General features: G+C 44.0%; 1 pseudogene; it reads right to left on the bottom strand.

Annotated features, from left to right (window-relative positions):
• Positions 1 to 8,297: 8,297 nt before the first annotated feature.
• LOC101031518 (actin, cytoplasmic 2-like) lies at positions 8,298 to 9,820 on the bottom strand (annotated as a pseudogene).
• Between the last annotated feature and the right edge of the window lie 4,305 nt (positions 9,821 to 14,125).

Below are 14,125 nucleotides of genomic sequence, written 5' to 3'. Positions count from 1 at the left end.
CTAGTTTTTTGTATTTTTTAGTAGAGACAGGGTTTCACCATGTTGATCAGGATGGTCTCGATCTCCTGACCTCGTGATCCACCCGCCTCGGCCTCCAAAAGTGCTGGGATTACAGGTGTGAGCCACCGCGCCCGGCCTCGTTACTTTTATAATTTTTAGAATTCCTTATTTCCAGGATGGATGTGGTGGTTCATGCCTATAATCCCAGCACTTTAAGAGGCTGAAGTGGGAGGATCACTTGAGCCCAGGAGTTTGAGACCAGCCTGGGCAACATGGAAACACCCCAACTCTACCAAAAATATAAAAATTAGCCAGAGAATTACTTGAACCTGAGGTGGAGGTTGCTGTGAGCTGAGATCACACCATTGCACTCCAGCCTAGGCAACAAGAGTGAAACTCCATCTCAAAACAAAAAACAAACAAAATAAATAAATAAATAAAAATAAAAATAAAATGTCTTACCTCCATTGTTACTTGAAAATTTGATAAATCCTGATTTTGATGTAGCATGGAAGACAATGCAAAAACAAAAATACATAATCTCTAATGTTAATAGTTACTTATTTAAAAACTGAAGGGATATTAGCCCATTGATCAGTTAAAATAAATAAAACAAGTACAAAAATAGAGTACCCTTTAGAGGAATCAAGGCTTGCCTTGACGTAGTTAAAGCCAGATGAGAATGCAAACAGCCAAAGCAATACACAAAGAACAAAATGTGGAGGCATCTACCTGACTTCGAAAGATTCTATGAGGCCATAATAACCAAAACAGCATGATATTGGTATAAAAATAGACACATATACTAATTGAACAGAATAGAGAATTCAGAAATAAATCCACATATATATAGCCAACTGACTTTTTTTCTGCGTGAAATCTGCCACAAGTGGCCAACTGATTTTTTTTCATAATACCTTGGACCATATTTTTTTTTTTTTTTTTTTTTTTGAGACAGAGTTTCACTCCTGTTGCCCAAGCTGGAGTACAATGGCTTGATCTTGGCTCACCGCAGCCTCCACCTGCTAGGTTTAAGCGATTCTCCTCCTTCAGCCTCCCTGAGTAGCTGGGATTACAGGCATGCTCCACTACGCCCAACTAATTTTGTATTTTTAGTAGAGATGGGGTTTCTCCATGTTGGTCAGGCTGCTCTCAAACTCCCAACCTCTCAAGTGATCCGCCCGCCTCAGCCTCCCAAAGTGCTGGGATTAGAGGCATGAACCACTGCACCTGGCCCAACTGATTTTTGACAAAGGAGACAAGAACATACATTGATGAAAGGATACTCTCAAAAAATGGTGCTGGGAAATCTGGATATCCATATGCACAACAATCAACTAAAAATGAATTAAAGGCTTAAATGTAAGACCTGAAACTATAAAACTACTAGAGGAAAGCATAGGGAAAATGCTTCAAGACATTGATCTAGGCAAAGATTTTATGCCTAAGACTTCAAAAGCACAGGCAACAAAAACAAAAACAAACAAAAGAGACTATATTAAACTAAGAAGAAAAGGAAACAGTCAACAGAGTGAAGAGACAACCTGTAGCATGTGAGAAATGATTTGCAAATCATTCGTCCAACAAGGGACTAATATCCCGAATAAACCGAAACTCAAGCAACTCAACAGCATAAAAACAAATAATCCCACTAAAAAGTGGGCAAAGGCCCACTTTTTTAGTGAAACCCCATCTCTATGAAAACTACAACAAAATTAGCTGGGCATGGTGGTGTGCGCCTGTAGTCCCAGCTACTCTGGAGGCTGAGGCAGGAGAATCAGTCACTTGAACCTGGGAGACAGAGGTTGCAGCGAGGTCGTGCCACTGCACTCCAGCCTGGGCACCAGAGTGAGACTCTGTCTCCAAAAAAAAAAAAAAGTAAGCAGGCAAAGAACACATAAATAGGCACACCTCAAAAGAAGACACACAGATAGCCAACAGGTATATGAAAAAATGCTTAACATGGCTAATCATCAGGGAAATGTAAATCAAAACCACAATGAGCTGTCATGTCACTCCAGGTAGAATGGCTATTATCAAAAAGATTTAAAAAATAACAAATGCTGGCAAGAATGTGGAGAAAATGGAACTCTTTTTTCTTTCTTTTTTTTTTTTTTTTTTTTTTTGAGTTTCGCTCCTGTTACTCAGGCTGGAGTGCAATGGTGCGATCTCAGCTCACTGCAACCTCCACCTCCTGGGTCCAGGCAATTCTCCTGCCTCAGCCTCCTGAGTAGCTGGGATTACAGGCACGCGCCACCATGCCCAGCTAATTTTTTTTGTATCTTTAGTAGAGACAGGGTTTCACCATATTGACCAGGATGGTCTCGATCTCCTGACCTCGTGATCCACCCGCCTCGGCCTCCCAAAGTGCTGGGATTACACACTTGAGCCACTGCGCCCGGCGTGAAAATGGAACTCTTACACACTGTTAGTGGAAATGAAAATTAGTACAGCCATTATAGAAAACAGCATGAAGTTTCCTCAGAAAACTGAAAATAGAACTACTCTACAATCCAGCAATTCCACCACTGGGTATTTATCCAAAGGAAAGGAAATCAGTATATCAAAGATATACCTGCTCCCCCCCCCGCCATATTTATTGCAGCACTATTCACAATAGCCAAGTTATAGAATCAACCAAAGTATTCGTCAATCAATGAGTGGATAAAGAAAATGTGATATATATACACAAGGGAATACTATTCAGCCACAAAAGAGATAAAAATCCTATCACAGCAACATGGATGGAATTGGAGGTCATTATTTTAAGTGAGATAAGCCAGGCACAGAAAGACAATATCACATGTTCTCATTCACATATGGAAGCTAAAAAAGTTGCTCTCATGGAAATAGAGAGTAGAATGATGGTTATCAGGGGCTGGAAGGAAATGGTAGAGAGCGCTTGGTTAATGAGTGCAAACACACAGTCAGAATAAGTTCTAGTGTCCAGTATCACAGTAGGGTAACTGTAATTAACAACAATGTATATTTCAATAGCTAGAAGGAGAATATTGAACGTTCCCAACACAATGAAATAATATTTGAGATGAACATGCTAATTATCATGATCTGAGCACTACACATTATATATATTGAAACGTCACTGTGCACCCAATGAATATACATAATTATTGCTTGTCAATATAAAAAAGAAAATTTAAAACAAAACAAATATAAAGAAAATCTAGAAGAGAAGATTTTAAATGTTCCCAACACAAAGAAATTGTGAATGTTTGAGGTGATGGATATGCTAATTACCCCGATTTGATTATTACATTGTATGTATTTTATGTATCAAAGTATCACAACTACCCCATAAATATGTACAATTATTATGTATCGATTTGGATTGCTTCAGGCCTGGAGTTCAAGACCAGCCTGGGCAATAAAGTGATGCCTTGTCTCTACAAAAAAAATCAAAACCTTAGCCAAGCATGATGGTGCACACCTGTGTGTGGTCCTAGCTACATGGGAGGCTGAAGCAGGAGGATCACTTGAACTTAGGAAGTTGAGGCTGCAGTGAGCCATGTTTGCACCACTGCAGTCCAACCTAGTCAACAGAATGAGACCCTGTCTCAAAAAAAAAAATTGCCCGGCCGGGCGCGGTGGCTCAAGCCTGTAATCCCAGCACTTTGGGAGGCCGAGGCGGGTGGATCACGAGGTCAAGAGATCGAGACCATCCTGGTCAACATGATGAAACCCCGTCTCTACTAAAAATACAGAAAATTAGCTGGGCATGGTGGCACGTGCAATTGCACCATTGCACTCCAGCCTGGGTACAAGAGTGAAACTCCGTCTCAAAAAAAAAAAAAAAAAAAAAAAAAAAAAAAAAATTGCCCTAGCATGGTGGTGTGGGCCTATATAGCAAGGGGATTACTTGATCTCAGGAGATCAAGGCTGCAATAAGCTATAATCACAGCACTGTACTCCAGCCTGGATGAAAGAGTGATAGCCTGTGTTTCTTTTTTTTTTTTTTTTTTGACACGGAGTCTCACTGTGTCACCTAGGCTGGACTGCAACGGCTCGATCTCGGCTCACTCCAACCTCCGCGTCCTGGGTTCAAGTGATTCTCCTGCCTCAGCCTCCCAAATAGCTGGGACTACAGGCGCGTGCCACCACACCTGGCTAATTTTTTTTTGTTTGTTTAAGTAGAGATGGGGTTTCACTGTGTTAGCCAGGATCTTCTTGATCTCCTGACCTCATGATCCATCCGCCTCAGCCTCCCAAAGTGCTGGGATTACAGGTATGAGCCACTGGGCCCGGCTACCCTGTGTCTTAAAAAAAGAAAAAGTTCTACAAATGCAAGATCTTTGTACTACATGAAACGCTTGTAGTGCAACTAACCTAGTGTCCAGATACCAAATGAGTCTTCTGAGAGCCAAAGCCACTGGTGGATCATAGGTGGACATGTGGGAAATAGAAAAGGTTGGGGATTGTGTGGAGGAGACAAGATTTACATTGTATTTCTTTTAAAAAAGATTTCCTGGTTAAAAACTATGCAAATGCTACCTGCTCATTTTAGAAAACCCAGAAAATACAAACAGGGCAATAATAAGACTTTTTTAAAAAATATCCCGGATACTGTGGCTCATGCCTGTAATCCCAGCACTTTGGGAGATCAAGGTGGGTGGATCACCTGAGGTCAGGAGTTCAAGACAAGCCTGGCCAACGTGGTGAAAACCCATCTCTACTGAAAACACAAAAAAATCAGCTGGGCGTGGTGGTGGGCTCCTGTAATCACAGCTACTCAGGAGGCTGAGGCAGGAGAATTGCTTGAACCCAGAAGGTGGAGGTTGCAATGAGCTGAGATCATGCCATTGCACTTCAGCCTAGGCAACAAGAATAAAACTGCATCAGAGAAAAAATACATATATATAATGCATATTATGTAATACATAAATTGTATTATATATATATATATATATATATATATATATATATATATATTATATATATCTCCCTTAATTCTGTCTAGAGGCAAACACAGGAGACTTTTTGGTATATACACTTTCTTTGTTTTTTCTGTTCCATTTTTACAAATGTGAAAGGTTCATGAGTTTTTCTCTGTGTTGGGCATTTTTCCAAAGTGTGATAATGCTATTTATGCTGCTTTGTAACCTGCCTTTTGACTTCATAGTGCCTAGTGACCACCTTTCTTTCCCTATGAATAAACAGTATCAAAGGATGGTTTTCAAGTTAAAACTTTGACCTTCATATACACAAAGGGTGAGCATGTATGTATTCTTTAATGAAGGAACCAGGAGGATGGTAAAACTGGTTCAATAGAGAAACAGAAATTTATATAGTCAGTGAGGAAAAATTTAGATGGGATTTCTAGGTTAGATATGAAACTGGTTAATATTCTACAGGTAACGGAATTCTATCCATGGGGTTATCTTTTTCTGCTGGACAGAAATAATTTGCATCTCAGCTGGACAAAATCAAAGTCATTTACAATTTATTAATATACAAATTCACATATAATTTCACAGAGTCTAGGCCCCTAAGTAAATAGTCAAACAAAAGCATATATTTCTCTTTTTTTTTTTTTCTTTTTTTTTTTTTTTTTTTGAGACTGAGTTTCGCTCTTGTTACCCAGGCTGGAGTGCAATGGCGCAGTGTTGGCTCACCGCAACCTCCGCCTCCTGGGCTCAGGCAATTCTCCTGCCTCAGCCTCCTAGGTAGCTGGGATTACAGGCACGCCCCACCACGCCCAGCTAGTTTTTTGTATTTTTAGTAGAGACGGAGTTTCACCATGTTGACCAGGATGGTCTCGATCTCTCGACCTCATGATCCACCCGCCTCGGCCTCCCAAAGTGCTGGAATTACAGGCTTGAGCCACCGCGCCCAGCCACAAAAGCATATATTTCTCTAGAGCAATGATTCTCAACCAAAGGTAACTTTGCTTTCCAGAGGACATGTGGCAATGGCCAAAGACATGTTTGGTGGTCACTGCTGGGGAGTGTTAGTGGCATCTGGTGGGTAGAGGCCAGGGGTGCTGTTAAACATCATACAATGCATGGAGCAGCCTCCACAACAAAGAATTATCCAGCCCACACTGTCAGTAGTGCCCACCTCTACCTATTAGATGCTAGTAGCACCCCCACAGTTGTGACAACCAAAATGTCTCCAGACATTTTCAAATGTCCCAGAGGGAGGCAAAATTGTTCCCAGGTCAGAGTACTGCTTTAGAGTTGCACTTTACAAATCCATCATCTCTAGTTATGTGTAGCTATTTATTTTTATTTTTTATTTTATTTTTATTTATTTACTTTTTAATGTCATAATGTTAATGAACACCAGGGGTTCAGCCTAGATCCTGTTGCTTGACGTGCAGAAAGCCAATCACTGAGACAACAAGTATTGCAGGGAAGAAGGCTTTCTTCAGGTGACATCAGTGGGAGAGACAGGAAATAAACCTCAAATCCATTCCTCCTCCCTGACTAAAGTTAGGTGTTTACACATCAGGGGAGGATAACAGGAGGAGCAAGGAAGAGGAGTTGGTCAAAAGGCAGTAAGGGCATCCCACAGAATAAACGTACATTTCTCAAGCTTCAGTTCTATGGACATCTGGCTTGTTGGAAAATTGAGCAGGTAACAACAAAAAAAAAGTTTTTAATTAACTAAAATTGAAGATTAGTTCCTCGCAGTAACCTTATTTCAAGAGATCAATCGCCAATTGTGGGCCAAGCGCAGTGGCTCACACCTATAATCCCAGCACTTTCAGAGGTCAGGTCAGGAGGATTTCATGAGGGCAAAAGTTTAAGACCAGCTTGGGCAACCGAGTGAGAAACCCCATTTTTACAAGAAAATGAAAATAGAAAAATAATACAACAACAGCAAAATAGCCACGTTGGGCTAGGAGTTACCCTACTGGTCAAGGGAGGCAGAGAATATTTTCCTTTCTTTGAAAAATTCTGCCTCACGATACTGCCTTAGAGAAATAATCAATTCATGGGTCTGTTAGACAATATGATATTGAAAACATATGCAGGCTGGGCGCAGTTGCTCATGCCTGTAATCTCAGCACTTTGGGAGGCTGAGGCATGCAGCTCACTTGAAATCAGGAGGTAAGAGACCAGCCAAGGCAACACATGAAACCCCATCTCTAGGAAAAAAGATACAAAAATTAGCCAGGCATGGTGGTGGGTACCTATAGTCCTAGCTACTTAGGAGGCTGATGTGGGAGGATAGCTAGAGCCCAGGAGATGGAGATGGCAGTAAGCCAAGATCACACCACTGCACTCCAGTCTGGGCAGCAGGATGAGACTCCGTCTAAAAAAAAAAAGGTGGGGGCGGGGGGCCGGGCGCGGTGGCTCAAGCCTGTAATCCCAGCACTTTGGGAGGTGGAGGCGGGTGGATCACGAGGTCAAGAGATCGAGACCATCCTGGTCAACATGGTGAAACCCCATCTCTACTAAAAATACAAAAAATTAGCTGAGCATGGTGGTGCGTGCCTGTAATCCCAGCTACTCAGGAAGCTGAGGCAGGAGAATTATCTGAACCCAGGAGGCAGAGGTTGCAGTGAGCCGAGATCGCGCCATTGCACTCCAGCCTGGGTAACAAGAGTGAAACTCCATCTCAAAAAAAAAAAAAAAGGAAAAGAATGTCCAGCTATCCTTTTTCCTTATTTCCAAGTTTTAGATAACTTTTCTTTCTTTTTCTCTTTCTTTTTTTTTTTTTTTTCAGCAGCTCTTTCACTTTTCCTTACTTACTGATGTGTTGTTGGGGCCTAATGTTCTCACATAACAGTAGGAAACCAAACTTTGTTGTCATCTCTGAAGGAATTGAGAGTTGCATACAAAAAACCTTACATAAATTAAAAGGATGAATACATTTACTGGTGTAAATGCAAACCGCCTCCAACTCAAGGCTAGTAACAGCCATAGTGCTCTGGCAGGAAAACATCAGCTAAGAAAGGAACCTGGGTCCCAGGGCTTCGACTTGCCAACCCCGACAGATCAGCAGCACAGACTGGTTCAGGAGCCCTTGCAGCCTCTAGAGAAATCCCAGCACACTCAGCCCTGACACGTTAACTCTCTGCATAGATCAGAGACTGCTGGCCACGCAGACCCACTAAGCCATGGACTTGTCTTCCACAAGTACCTTCTTACCTCAGCCATGAAGTAACCAAGCACATGTACTAGGGGTTGAAATCAAAGATATATACAGGGTATTAAACAAGTACCAGGGGAAGAGTTAACTTGCATATAAGGTCAAAATCATCAATAAGTTCTACAGTCCAGTGCTGATATCAGATACAAGCTTCAAGGATGAATTTCTTTTTGAAGGTTTATTCAAGTTTCATGAGGCTGGCATGGGGTACATGCATTTGCCAGGGGGAAATTTATTCTTCTGAATTAACCCATGCAGCAAATGCTAGACATCTACTCGCAGTCCATTTAGAAGCATTTGCAGTGGACAGTGGAGGGGCTCGACTCCTTGTACTCCTGCCTGCTAATCCGCATCTGCTGGAAGGTGGACAATGAGGCCAGGATGGAGCCACCAATCCACACCGTGTACTTGTGCTCAGGGGGTGTGATGATCCTGATCTTCATGATGCTGGGCACCGGGGCAGTGATCTACATCCTGTCCGTGATATCTGGGTACACACTGGTGCCGCAGGACAGCACCGTCTTGGCCTACAGGTATGTATTTGTAAATTCACATCACACTTCACTATAGAGCTGAAGGTGGTTTTGTGGGTGCTGCACAGTTTGATGCCCAGGGAGGAAGGCTGGAACATTGCCTCTGGACACCCGCCCCACTTGTTGCTGATGGTGATGACCTGCTGTCGGGTGGCTCATAGCTCTTCTCTGGGGACAAAGAGGATGCGGTGGTGGCCACCTCCTGCGCAAAGTCCAGGGTAATATAGCACAGCTTCTCCTTGATGTCACCCACAATCTCCCACTCAGCTGTGGGGGTGAAGCTGTAGCCACACTCGGTGAAGATCTTCATGAGGTAGTTGGTCAGGGAAGATGGGCACAGTGTGGGCGACCCTGTCTCCAGAGTCCGTGACAACACCACTGGTACGCTCAGAAGACTAGAGGGACAGCGCGGTGTGGATGGCCACACACATGGCCGGGGTGTTGAAGGTCTCAAACATGATACAAGTCATCTTTTCTCTGCTGGTCTTGGGGTTCGGGGGGCTTCAGTCAGCAGCACCTGATGCTCCTCGGAGCCACACACAGCTCATTGTAGAAGGTGTGGTGCCAGATCTTCTCCATGTTATCACAGTCGATGATCATGCCCTGCTCGATGGAACACTTCAGGGTCAGGATGCTACCCTTGCTCTGGGCCTCATCACCCACGTAGGAGTCATTCTGGCCCATCCATGCTCACCATCATGACCTGGTGCCTGGGGCGCCCAACGATGGAAGGGAACATGGCTCGGAGGGCATCGTCCCCAGCAAAGCCAGCTTTGCACCTGCCAGAGCCATTGTCAATGATGAGCGCAGTGATCTCTTCTTCCATCACTATCATGGAGAAGTGGGCAGCTGAGCAGCAGAACGACGTGGTGCGCAGGTTGGTGGCAGTGAGTGAGCAATAATTTTTCTTAATATACACTTCTATAGGACCTTGGTTAAAGGCAGCATAGAGCTGCAAGGCTAGATATACTGTAAACACCATGACATCAGGGACTGGGACTTAGTTCTCTCATTATCCCTCAGTTCTCTCATTATCCCTAGCTCCTGGTGCAGAGACTGATACCTGGCAAGCACTCAATAATAAATAATGTGGCCGGGCATGGTGGCTCATGCCTGTAATCCCAGCACTTCGGGAGGCTGAGGCAGGCAGATCACCTGAGGTCAGGAATTTGAGACCAGCCTGACCAACGTGGAAAAACCCTGTCTCTACTAAAAAATACAAAATTAGCCGGGTGTGTGGCACATGCCTGTAATCCCAGCTACTCAGGAGGCTGAGGCAGGAGAATCACTTGAACCCAGGAAGTGGAGGTTGCGGTGAGCCAAGATCATGCTATTGCATTCCAGCCTGTGCAACAAGAGCAAAACTCCATCTCAAATCATCATCATCATAAAAAGCATCTGCTAAGTGAATGAATGGTGTGAAATTCAGTGGGTAGCAGGTCCCTTTGCAGTGACTTCCTTGGGTTGGCTATCACCAGTTATACAATTGTCACACCTAACTCCGCAAGTTCTGAGGGCCAAGTAGGGGATCACCAGCAACAGTGCCTATCCCAGGCTCTGACACCTGCTCAGGAGGCACTCAGCAGGCAATTTTCCTTCCAGAAATAATTTTCTTTCTTTCTTGAAATCATCAAAATGGTTCCCAGCTCTCTAACATTTCAAAAACCCTTACCAAGTCTATGTAAATAAAGAAAACTTCCCTTATTCATACAGCCTGTTAGTGGCAGAACTGGAACTAGAGACCCGGTGTCTCATCATCTTGCAGATGACTTTACATTCTTGCAGCGACATTCCTTGTTGGTGACTACTGAGTCACTCTATGTGGGGCCAGCAGAGACAGAGGACAGTAACCATGAGGAGGGAGTGGACACACCAGGGACATTAATTCAGCTAAGTGTGAGGCACTGTTAATGCAGAGGCGAGTGTTGCCAGTTCACATGCATACTTTTTATTTTTGTTTTTGAAATAGGGTCTCACTCCATCACCCAGGCTGGAGTGCAGTGGTGTAATCACAGCTCTCTGCAGCCTTAAACTCCTGGGCTCAAGTGATCCTCCTATTTCAGTCTCTGGAGTAGCTGGGACCGCAGGCGTGTGCCACAATGCTGTCTAATTTTTTGTATTCTTTGTAAAGACAGGGTTTTGCCGCAATGTCCAGGCTGGTCTTGAACTCCCAGGCTCAAGAGATCTGCCACCTCTGCTTCCCAAAGTCCTGGAATTAGAGGTATGAGCCTCTGTGCCTGGCCTCACATATATACATTTCATGACAACTCATGGACAATTTATTTTTCGATTTTTCTTTTTTTTTTTTAATTTTGTTCTTTGTATTTTTTTTTTTTTTTTTTTTAACGGACAGGTTCTCACTCTATCACCCAGGCTGAAGTGCAGTGGCATGATCATAGCTCACTGCAGCCTCCAACTTCTGGGCTCAAGTGATCCTTCTGCCTCAGCCTGCTGAGTAGCTGGGACTACAGGTGTGTACCACCACACCTGGTTTCATGAACAACTCTGAGAGGTACAGGGCACATAAAGTACATGACTGGCCCAAGGATGCAGCATCTGCTGGGGCAGTGGGAGAGAGAGGACAGTAGGCCAGGCTCCAGGAGTGGGCCACCTTTTGGGTTTATATTTCTCATTCTTCCCGCAATGAGTCCTTAAAGCTCACAGGAACTGTAAGTGCATCCGAGACTGTGTACCAGGAGAATGGTGATGATTAACGCCAGTATGTGCTGTGGAAGTTTGCCCAGCTCTACAGCCCTCTAGGCCTAAGGAAAGCAAAGGCCCACGGAGTTTCCGGGAAGACTGAGGAGGCTCCCAGGGCTGGAGATGTGATGTCGGAGGCACATGGCAGAGTGCTGTGGCCACATCATATAGGTTACGTAAAAGCCTGAACTCGACTGTATAAGAGAGCATGTGACTGTCTAAATGTTCTAGAAAATATTGATTTGAGTGTGCTGTAGGAAGATTACATCACAAAAATTAGAAGGGGGAAAAACAGGAGTCTGGCGGAACAGCTCATTTTTTTTTTTCAGACAGGGTCTCACTTTATGGCCCGGGCTGGAGTGTAGTGGTGCAATCATAGCTCACTGCAGTCTTGAACTCCTGGGCCCAAGCGATCTTCCCACCTTAGTCTCCTGAGTAACTGGGAATACAGGCAAACACCACTGTGCTTGGCTAATTTTTTCTTTTCTTTTCTTTTCTTTTCTTTTGAGATGGAGTTTCGCTCTTGTTACCTGGGCTGGAGTGCTAAGGCGCGATCTTGGCTCACTGCAACCTCCACCTCCTGGGTTCAGGCAATTCTGCCTCAGCCTCCCGAGTAGCTGGGATTACAGGCATGCGCCACCATGCCCAGCTAATTTTTTGTATTTTTAGTAGAGACGGGGTTTCACCGTGTTGACCAGGATGATCTCAATCTCTTGACCTCGTGATCCATCCGCCTCGGCCTCCCAAAGTGCTGGGATTACAGGCATGAGCCACTGCGCCCGGCCCATTTCTTTTCTTTTTTATAGTAGTGATCTTTATTATATATATATGTGTGTGTGTGTGTGTGTGTGTGTGTGTGTGTGTGTGTGTGTGTGCTTGGCTAATTTCTAAATGTTTTGTAGAGATAGGGTCTCTTGATGTTGTCCAGGCTGGTCTGGAACTCCTGCAGTCAGGTGATCCTCCCATCTTGGCCTCCCAAAGTTCTGGGAATACAGGTGAGCCACTGCACCCAGCCTAATGCCTAATTAAAAAAAAAAAAATTTGTCAGACCAATAATTGATGACAAGCTTATTTCCAACTTGTCTCAAGGGAAGAGGCCTCTAAGCAGTCTAATTCAAAAATTCTCTCTTGACAAAGATAATTTGCTGGAAAAAGGGATGGTTAGATAATCATTGCTTCACTGGATTTTAAAAAATGACTGGTGAAGGAAGATTAGACTGGTTAAAGATCACTGGGCTCCTTCCAAGACTGACAGTCGAGTGAGGGAGGATCCCAGAAGGGCTCTTAAGCTCATTAAATAAAGCTAATCATTCATTTTAGCAGCAATGGTAATTTATCACTGGAAAGAGTAACTAATGATAACAGACCACAAAGTTCTGCTCTAACTATGGCATTTATATTTACATTTATTTTTTAAAGACTTTATTTTTTTGAGACAAGGTATCACCCTGTCACCCAGGCTGGAGTGCAGTGGCGTGATCTCACCTCACTGCAGCCTCCACCTCCCACACTCAAGCGATCCTCCCACCTCAGCCTCCCAACTGGGACTACAGGCATGCATCACCACACCCTGCTAATTTTTAAATTTTTTGTAGAGATGGGGTCTCACTATGCTGCCCATGCTGGTTTCAAAATCCCGAGCTCAAGCAATCCAACCACCATGGCCTCCCAAACTGCTGGGATTACAGGCTTGAGCCACTGAGCCTGGCTTCATTTTTTAAAGCAGTTTCAATTTCATGGCAAAATTGAGAGGGAAGTACAGAGATTTCCCACATACTCCAAGCCCCGCATATGCACAGCCTCTCCCATGACATCTTCCACCATAGTGATGCATTTGTTACAACTGATGAACCTATGTTGACATGCCATAGTTTATGTTAGGGTTCACTCTTGGTGTTACACATTCTGTGCATTTGGAAAAATGTATAATGACATGTATCCACCATTATTACATCATACAGAGTATTTTCACTGCCCTAAAATTCCTCTGTGCTCATCTTGCTAAGGTGTTTTTTGTTTGTCTGTTTATTTGTTTGAGACAGAGTCTCATTCTGTAGCCCAGGCTGGAGTGTGGTGGCACGATCTCGGCTCCCTGCGATCTCCACCTCCTGGGTTCAAGCAATTCTCCTGCCTCAGCCTCCCAAGTAGCTAGGACTACAGGAATGTACCACTATGACTGGTTAATGTTTGTCTTTTTAGTAGAGACAGGGTTTCACCATGTTGGCCAGGCTAGTCTGGACCCCTAACCTGAGGTGATTTGCCCGCCTTGGCCTCCCAAAGTGATGGGATTACAAGCATGAGCCACCACGCCTGGCCTAGGTTTTGAACCACTTTTTTCTTGCTCATATCCACAGTGAGAGAAACAGGAGGAATCTGTTTCTACCTCGTCTTAATTCTCATCATCTTATTCCATCTAGATTGCATGCCCTGCTCTTTCCTGACTATGTGGTCTCTCCATTCATTCAAGAAATTGCATGTCTATCTTGTGCCAGGCTCTAGGCTAGTGCTGGGGACAAAGTGATGTGTGAAAATGGGTACTGTCTTGTCTTTACAGGTGTTAGTGTTCAGTTGGGGAGAAAGGCAATTGAATAACTTCACAAAGAAACTGAAAATTACAACTGTAATTTTGATCTGTGCTTTGAAGCAAAGAAACAGGTACATGCTATCTCAGGGGAGACCTGTCCTTGACTACGAAGTCCCTGTCCCTGCCTATGAAGACTGTGTTTACTAATTCATAGGGTCGGGGCTGGGGGTTTGTGCAAAGCCCTGAGACCCCA

The sequence above is a fragment of the Saimiri boliviensis genome, chromosome 1, assembly GCF_048565385.1.
Source record: "Saimiri boliviensis isolate mSaiBol1 chromosome 1, mSaiBol1.pri, whole genome shotgun sequence".
Classification (NCBI taxonomy): Eukaryota; Metazoa; Chordata; class Mammalia; order Primates; family Cebidae; genus Saimiri; species Saimiri boliviensis.
The sequence above is the reverse complement of the archived record's forward strand: the minus strand, read 5'-3'. Positions and strand labels throughout refer to the sequence as shown.